Source organism: Apium graveolens, chromosome 5 (genome assembly GCF_009905375.1).
Source record: "Apium graveolens cultivar Ventura chromosome 5, ASM990537v1, whole genome shotgun sequence".
Lineage (NCBI taxonomy): Eukaryota > Viridiplantae > Streptophyta > Magnoliopsida > Apiales > Apiaceae > Apium > Apium graveolens.
This window is the reverse complement of record NC_133651.1, coordinates 255,810,442-255,818,832: the sequence shown is the minus strand read 5'-3', so window position 1 is coordinate 255,818,832 and position 8,391 is coordinate 255,810,442. Positions and strand designations below refer to the sequence as shown.

At 38.8% G+C, this 8,391-nt stretch overlaps 1 non-coding gene across 1 annotated transcript; it reads left to right on the top strand.

Annotated features, from left to right (window-relative positions):
* Window positions 1-3,431: 3,431 nt before the first annotated feature.
* On the top strand, window positions 3,432-3,538 carry LOC141663452 (small nucleolar RNA R71). The gene has a single exon (XR_012551522.1). It is a non-coding gene; the product is annotated as a small nucleolar RNA R71 (small nucleolar RNA).
* The last annotated feature ends 4,853 nt before the right edge of the window (window positions 3,539-8,391 follow it).

The following is an 8,391-nucleotide window of genomic DNA, read 5'->3' as shown; positions in this document are numbered from 1 at the left end:
GGCATAATATTTCTCACAATGTAGTTCACAATGTCTGCAAACCACGGTTCTTCCTCTTGTACCCCAAACAACTGATCATCGGGAAAAGACTCATTTATCAATGTTTTAAATTTATGAAGTTACACTTGGATTTCTAAACGAGAAAGATGATCAGCGACTTGATTCTCAGTACCCTTTCTGTCCTTGATCTCCAACTCAAATTCCTGAAGTAAAAGAACCCATCGAATAAGTCTAGGCTTCGAGGCCTTCTTCGAGACGAGATATCGAATTGCAGCGTGATTAGTGAAAACTGTCACCTTCGTCCCAAGCAAATAAGATCGAAGCTTCTCAAAACCGTAGACAATGGCTAAGAGTTCTTTTTCAGTAGTAGTATAATTTAGTTGAGCACCATTGAGGGTCTTACTAGCATAGTATACCACATGAAATATGTTGTTCTTTCTCTGCCCAAGAACTGCTCCAACTGTATAGTCACTTACATCGCACATCATCTCAAAAGGTTATCCCAATTAGGTGCAGTTATGACCGGTACCGTGATCAAACTCTTTTTTAGGATCTCAAAAGCAGCAAGACACTCGTCATCAAACTTGAAAGGGACATCTTTCTCTAGAAGATTGCACAAAGGTTTAGAGATTTTTGAAAATTCCTTGATGAAACGCCTATAGAAACCCGCATGACCAAAAAAGCTGCGGACTCCCTTAACAGAAATTGGTGGAGGAAGGTTTTCAATGACCCCCATATTGGCTTTATCCACCTCAAGACCTTTACTAGAGACCTTGTGCCCAAGAATAATGCCATGTTGCATCATAAAGTGACATTTCTCTCGGTTGAGAACCAGATTAGTCTCAACACACCTTTTAAGAACTACGCCAAGATTCTACAAGCACTCATTGAAAGAATCACCGAACTCAGAGAAATTGCCCATGAACACCTCCATATTCTGACCAATCATGTCAGAGAAGATAGCCATCATGCATCTCTGAAATGTGGCAGGTGCACCACATAACCCAAAAGAAACTCTTCTGAAGGCAAGAGTACCAAACGGACAAGTGAAGGTAGTCTTTTCCTGATCTTATGGAGCAATAAAAATCTGATTATAACCCGAATAGCCATCCAAAAGATAGTAGTAGTGATCCTTCCTTGTGGCCTTGTTCAGCTTCCTATAATCCATGCAAACTCTCCACCCCATGACTGTTCGAGTGGGAATGAGCTCATTCTTTTCATTAGCAACAATGATGATGCCTCCTTTTTTCGGCACACACTGAACTAGACTCACCCAAGAACTGTCAGAAATGGGATTAGATAATCCCTGCATCTAGCCATTTGAGGATTTCTTTCTTCACAAATTCTTTCATGATGGGATTAAGCCTTCTTTATTGCTCAACAGTAGGTTTGCTACCTTCCTCTAGCAGAATTTTATGCATATAATAAGAAGGTTTTATTCCCTTAATATCTGCTATAGTCCATCCAATTACCGACTTGAACTCTCTCAGAATTCTTAAGAGCTTTTCCTCATCACTACCTGAAAGGTCAGATGCAATAATAACAGGAGAAGTAGATGCATCACCTAAAAAAGCATACCTTAAGTGTTCAGGCAATGGTTTAAGCTCAAGTGTAGGAGCTTCCTCAATAGATGGCTTGAGGCGCTTTGGAGATTTGTTCAACTCCTCCAATCCAAGAGATTCAAAGGGCATATCTAGCCTTCGCTTCCAAGGAGAAGCATTCAGACATTACAACTGTTCATCACCTTCGTCAACTTCTCTATCTGAATTCCACAACAAGGCCTTCTCTAAGGCATCAGACCTTAATATTTGATCAAGTTCTGAAGTAACCACAGAACGACCAACTCCACTGTTAAGCACTCCTCATTCTTAGTAGGGAATTTCATGGCATTAAAAACATTGAACGTCACATCCTGATCCAGCACTCGCATAGTAAGCTCACCCTTCTACACATCAATCAAGGTTCTACCAATAGCCAAGAATGGTCTTCCCAAGATTATGGGAATCTTCTTATCCTCCTCGAAATCAAGAATGACAAAATTAACAGAAAATATGAGTTTATCCACCTTGACCAAAACATCCTCCACAATGCCTCGTGGATATATAATAGAATGATCGGCCAACTACAAGGTCATAGAAGTAGGCTTTGGATCAGGTAAGTCCAACTTCTTGAAGATTGACAAGGGAATCAGATTGATGCTCGCTCCCAAGTCACATAAGCATTTGTCAAATGACACTTTTCCAATGGTATAAGGAATAGTGAAGCTTCCCGAATCTTTAAGCTTCAGAGGCAACTTCTGTTGTAGCACAACACTGCATTCCTCCGTGAGAGCAACTGTCTCTAAGTCATCAATATTCACTTTTTGAGAGAATATACCTTTCATAAACTTTGTATAACTAGGCATCTGTTCAAGAGCTTCAGTGAAAGGTATGTTGATATGAAGTTTCTTGAACACCTCCAGAAACTTCTCAAACTGTTTATCCAACTTTTTCTTCTGTAGCCTCTTAGAAAAAGAAGGTGGAGGATAGATTTATTTCTCCCTTATATTGCCCTAAGGAGGAGTGTGTTCCACAGTAGTCTTCCTTGGCTCCACTTCTGCTTTCTTCTGCACTTCTTCCTCAGCCACAACTTCATCTTCCGAAACTTGAAATTTTCCAGGAGTTGAAACCTTCCCAAACCTTAATGTAATTGCCTTCACCTGCTCCTTAGCTTCCCTCTTTCCTGGCACTTTAGTGTCACTAGGGAGTGTATCAGGTTGACGATTTAGCAAGGCATTGGCAATTTGCCCAATTTGATTCTCCAAGGTCTTGATAGAAACCGATTGGCTATTGCACCTGAGCCTCAACTCCTCCAAATCAGATTTTTCATTAAACTATTGCAGCTGGAGTTGTTATCTTGGTGCATATTATGGTTGCTGAAAACCAGGAGGGTTGTATTGCTTCGTTGCAACCTGCTGATAAGGCTGCTGAACCGCATTCTGAGTATTGCTCCAGCTGAAGTTAGGATGATTACGGTTGTTGGGATGATAAGTGGTTGGAACAGGCTAATGTGACCTCTAAAAGTTGCTCACGAACTGAGCTAATTCACTTGAAATAGCACACTGCGCTGTCTCATGGGTACCAGCACAAAGCTCACAGACACTAGTGATCTGATTAACTCCATAATTAGCAAAAGAATCCACCTTCATCGTTAAAGCCTTAAGCTGAGCAGCTATAGCAGTAGCTTCGTCCACTTCCAGAATTCATGCTACATTGACCTGAGGTAGTCTTTGAGTAGGATTCTGGTATTCATTAGCAGCCATCAGTTCAATCAATGCATAAGCTTCATCGTAGCTTTTAGCCCATAAGGCTCCTCCTGATGCTGCATCAAGCATGGGTCTAGAAGTAGCACCCAATCCATTATAAAAGCAGTTAATGATCATCTAGTCAGGCATCCCATGGTGAGGACATTTTCTAAGCATCTCTTTGTAGAGACCCCAAGCCTCACATAAAGATTCTCCAGATTGCTGAGAAAATTGAGTAAGTGCATTTCTGATTGCAGCAGTCTTCGCCATAGGGAAGAATTTAGTTAGGAACTTTTGAGCAAGATCCTCCCATTTGGTGATAGACCCTGGGTAGAGAATGTAACCAGCACTTAGCTTTATCCCGCAGAGAGAATGGGAAAAGCCTCAACTTAATAACATCTTTAGAAACTCCATTGAACTTGAAAGTGTCGCAGATCTCGATGAAATCTCTGATGTGCATGTTGGGGTCTTTTGTCGGAGAACCCCTAAACTGAACTGAGTTCTGTATCATCTAAATCATGCTCGACTTGATCTCCAAGGTGTTAGCCGAGATGGCTGGCCGGACAATGCTAGACTGAATATCATTGATCTTCGGTTGAGAGTAATCCATCAAAGCCTTCGTGTTCGCTTCTGGTTATCCCATTGCAATAAAAGCTTCATCTTCAACTTTCTCCTCGACAAGAACTTCTTCAAAAACTTCCTTAGCTACTACAACTTCTTCCTCAGCTTTATTTAGTGTTCTCTTACGAGACCGAGAACGTGTATGCATACACACTTGCTAGAGTACCTAAAACACGACAAGGAAATAAGTAAGTAACAATGTCCTAGTCAATGAACTTTAACGACCACTGATGACAAACACATAAACTAAAAATTAACCCTGAGTCCCCGGCAGCGGCGCCAAAAACTTGTTAGGACGAAAACACACGCTAATATTCACGCAAGTATACGCGATCGCAAGTAATTTAGAATTATTTCTAGTTCATTCCCACAGAGACTCCTTTAAGTTAATTTCAATCAATGTACTTATGCAACAATGGTATGGTTATTATTCAATGCTAAGACGAATCACAATTTGAAGTTGTTTATAACTACGATTAACTAAGTGATTATACTAAAGAACATTAACTAAGAGATTAAAAGGATTATTTTACTATATGACACAAACATGGGATTTTAAGTTCATTACTACTTTATTCAATAGCCTTTTTGTTCTTAACCTTAGCATGCAATGGTGATGACACTAATCAGGCAACAAGAAACTAGTAAACGCCAACTTTCGTTATATGAATACCCTACTACCAGACATCCACAAAAGAGATAGAAGCTGAATAGACACCAATTATATTGAGACCTTATCTGTTTATAGAATTTGACAACATAACGGTTTAACGCACAAGTTATCTATCATGATTACATAGGGCAAGTAAGATGGTTAAAATTACCTACGAATCATGCATATCAAATACATGAACCTATGCTAGCATGGCAAGTTCTAAACCCCTAAATTCACTTTCGCTTCATTAGTGATTAACACGCTATCTTATAAGTTCGTGATGCTCATAAGACGAATAAGCACAACCAATACTAGGTTATCATACAATCACCACAAACTAAAGTATCGAAACAAATTAACTAAAGAAATTTGTTAGTCCCTAACAATGTAACAAGAATTACTGAAGGGCGGTTGAATGGAATTCTTGAAACTTTTTCTGAATTATAAAATGTTCTAACTTAAAATATATATGTTAGTGTTTTAATTTGCAAAGTGTGGAATCACAAGTTAAATATGAATCAAAACACAAAGTAATAAAAACACAAGTCTTTAAAACTTTCTGGTGGATTTAAATGTATCCACCAGTGATATATATATATATATATATATATATATATCGAGAGAACCCTATGAAGCTTGAATAGCTCACAGTTGCTTACAAAATAAGAACAACTAAACTTACAGAGAAATGCTAAAGGATACAGCTTACTATTGTTTCTCTGAGAAATGTATACTTAGTCTTCTTGTTGTTCTACTTGCTACTCTTGGTTTATATATCACCAAGATTACACAGTAATAAGATAAGATAATAAAACAAAACCTATCAAGTCTAATACTATGCTGCTTCATTACTCTATTCCATCATCTTTGAATATCTTCATAATAGCATGGAAATGGCAATGCTTCTTTGTTCTCAAAAACCCAGTTGAATAGGCTGCCACATTCCTTTTGCAAACACTTGACGCATATGACTGTGTTGTCACTGTCAACAGATGTTTGAATTGATCATCCGTTGGGTACATGATCATACGTCGGGTTTCCTTGTTGATCATCTGTCGGGTAGCTTTATTAATCATCCGTCGGGTAGCCATTTTGATACTTGACTCTATTTTATTTATGCAAAATTACAAGACATTATCTATTTACATTTAATCAACCTATTATGCACATCTACTAGCAGTCTACATGATTCATAAGCTACTATAGAATCTATACAAAGGTGTTTGCAGAAGATGTGTTACATGACTTATTGTTACATAAGCTACTCACTCGATGGATGTCAAATCATCATCCGTCGGGACTATATTGAGTCATCCGTCGGGACTATATTTGATCATCCATCGAGTGCTACATTTTTCATTAAGTAAAATCTACTAAGGTATTTTGTTAATGAAATCATCAAGTTCACAACATCTTCCCAACAATCTCCCCCAATTTTTGTCTACTAGAATTGTAGCCATAAATTAAGAGAAACTTGATGATAACAAAACACTCTAAAAATATATATTTAAGAAGTAGCAGATAAAACTAAATAGTGCTGCTACAATTACTTGAAAAAATTACAAGGCAAAGTGTACAAAAAATTGCTCACAGTCTTTTTCAAGGTGCTCCTCTAGCCTGAGCAGATTGATCTATTTCCTTGATGATCTGGATCTTTTTCCAAGCTTTATGTTATTTTCTTCTATCTGATTTTGGAGCTGTCTGTGGAATTTTAGTTCATCAGATTCTGAGAGATTTAGCATTCCTTGTATTTCCAAAAGAGTCTTCTTGCTAGAGATGCTCAACTGGTCTTCTAATCTGAAGAATCTTCTAACTCCCTTATCATCCATGAATTTCATCAGCCAGTAGGGCCTTAGATGCACTCTACTTCCAGTGTAAGGAATAGTTAGAGTCTTTAGGATTGTATCCTTGTCTCTAATACTCCTCATTTCTTCAATCTTCTTTAAATTTAGTCTTCTAGCTGTCATATTGAATCTCTTTATCAGCACAAATTGGCTTTCTTGAAGGATCCTGTGAATTGGGCATTGTACCTCTTGTCCTCCCTTGTACTTGAATACTAACCTTTCAGGTAGATTCTTGTAAGCATCAATCCCTCTAACTTCTTCCAGTTCATCTAGATAGAGGTTTATATCTGAGAATTCCTTGATGTCACAGATGTACATGATATCTCCCTTGTTGACTTTGGTTTGAGCTTTGGTTAGGGACTTGGATCTGAGAGTTGAGGGCTTCACTTTATTGACTGCTCTGGTCTTTGTCTTTTTTGGCTTCATGAAGTTAGGTATATTGAGTTCAGGAATTGGTAGACTATCCCAATCTATTGGCTCATCCTTTGGAATGATAGGTTCACCATGGAAATTCTTGGATGGATCTATCTTGAATTCTTCATGTGCCACAGAGGGCATGGATGTTTGAGTTGTTGTAGAAGTAGACTCTTTGGGAAAGTATCCTTCCATCTCCTCATCACTGAAATCCAATTTTCTCTTGATTCTTTGCTTGTACCTTGCCTTCTTTGTCTGTGGAGGTTCATTTTGCATTACTTGATCTTGAGACTCAACAATTGCAGATGGTTGTGCAGAAATTTGTTATGTGGGTTTCACAGCTTGTAACTTGGCCAAGATAGCAGCTTGCTCCTTCTTTTGTTTGAGCTTTTTAGCATCTAGAGCAGCTTGCTTCTTTTCTTGCTTCAGTCTTGCCTTTTCTTCCCTTTTTGCTTCAGCAAAATGAGGGTGTCCAGCCACCACACAAATTTCCTTACCATTTCTGAAAATCTTGGCTATTCTCCTTTTTAGAACTGAATCCGCAGGATCCTTGTAGAATGCTATAGACCTGACCAACAACTTCTTCTCATCAGGCTTTGGTGTTTCATACACTGTGTCCAAAGGGTTCTTTAGTGAAGATTTTGGATAGTTCACCTTTGGCTTCAAATTAGCTCAACCTTTGGAGATTTGATGCAGGATGGCTGTCCTCTTTCCAGATTATTCATGCTCATATCATTCACAGAGATTTGCCTGACTTGAGAGTGATGAATGGCTGATTTTTCAGGCTTCTTTTCTATCCCAAACCTCTTTTGAATATCCTCATCAATTTTCTCCCAGTTGATTGGACTCAACTGCTTCTTTTCAGCTGCTCTCAATGTGGCTGCTGTTTCATTAATCAGATCAATGTTGTCTTTAGTTGGTGGCTTGGCGAAAGCAATTGTAGGCACAATTACTTTTCTAACTTGAATATTAAGCTGTTTCTCCACCTCACTTGAGCATTTCTCCCCCTTTTTGTTATCATCAAGTTGTGTGGGAGGGAGTTGAGCAGCCACCAACTGTTGGAGTAGTGCAGTATGAGTTTCTTGATTATTAAGTATCTTGGCCATTGACTTCTCTACATCAGATATTCTTGAGTCCATGGCCTCAACTTTCCTATTGAGATCAGCCTCCTTCCTTAGCTTTTGAACAATTTCAGTCATGGTGGTTGCAGGAATTCTAGCATCCAACCTTTCTATGACATCCTGCATTACTTCAGAAATTTCTTGCTTGATTGCATCCACACTCTGACAGTGTTGAAGGGCTTGAATTTTATGCAGCTGGAGTGCTTCAAGATGTACTGTGAGTAGCTTCTTTGTAATGGCATTTAAAGATGCCTGAATGGCTGCTTGGGTGTCATAAATTAGCTTGAATGGTGTTGGTTGGAGATATGAGTAGGAGCATTCTTTTGTTAGCATCCAGGAAGGAACATCTGCATCTCCCCCTATGTCCATGCTATCTTCCTCATCATCCGCACTAGCATCCCCAAAAGAAGTTTCATCCAGTTCGAAATCACTGCCAATGTTGGAAGGCATAAC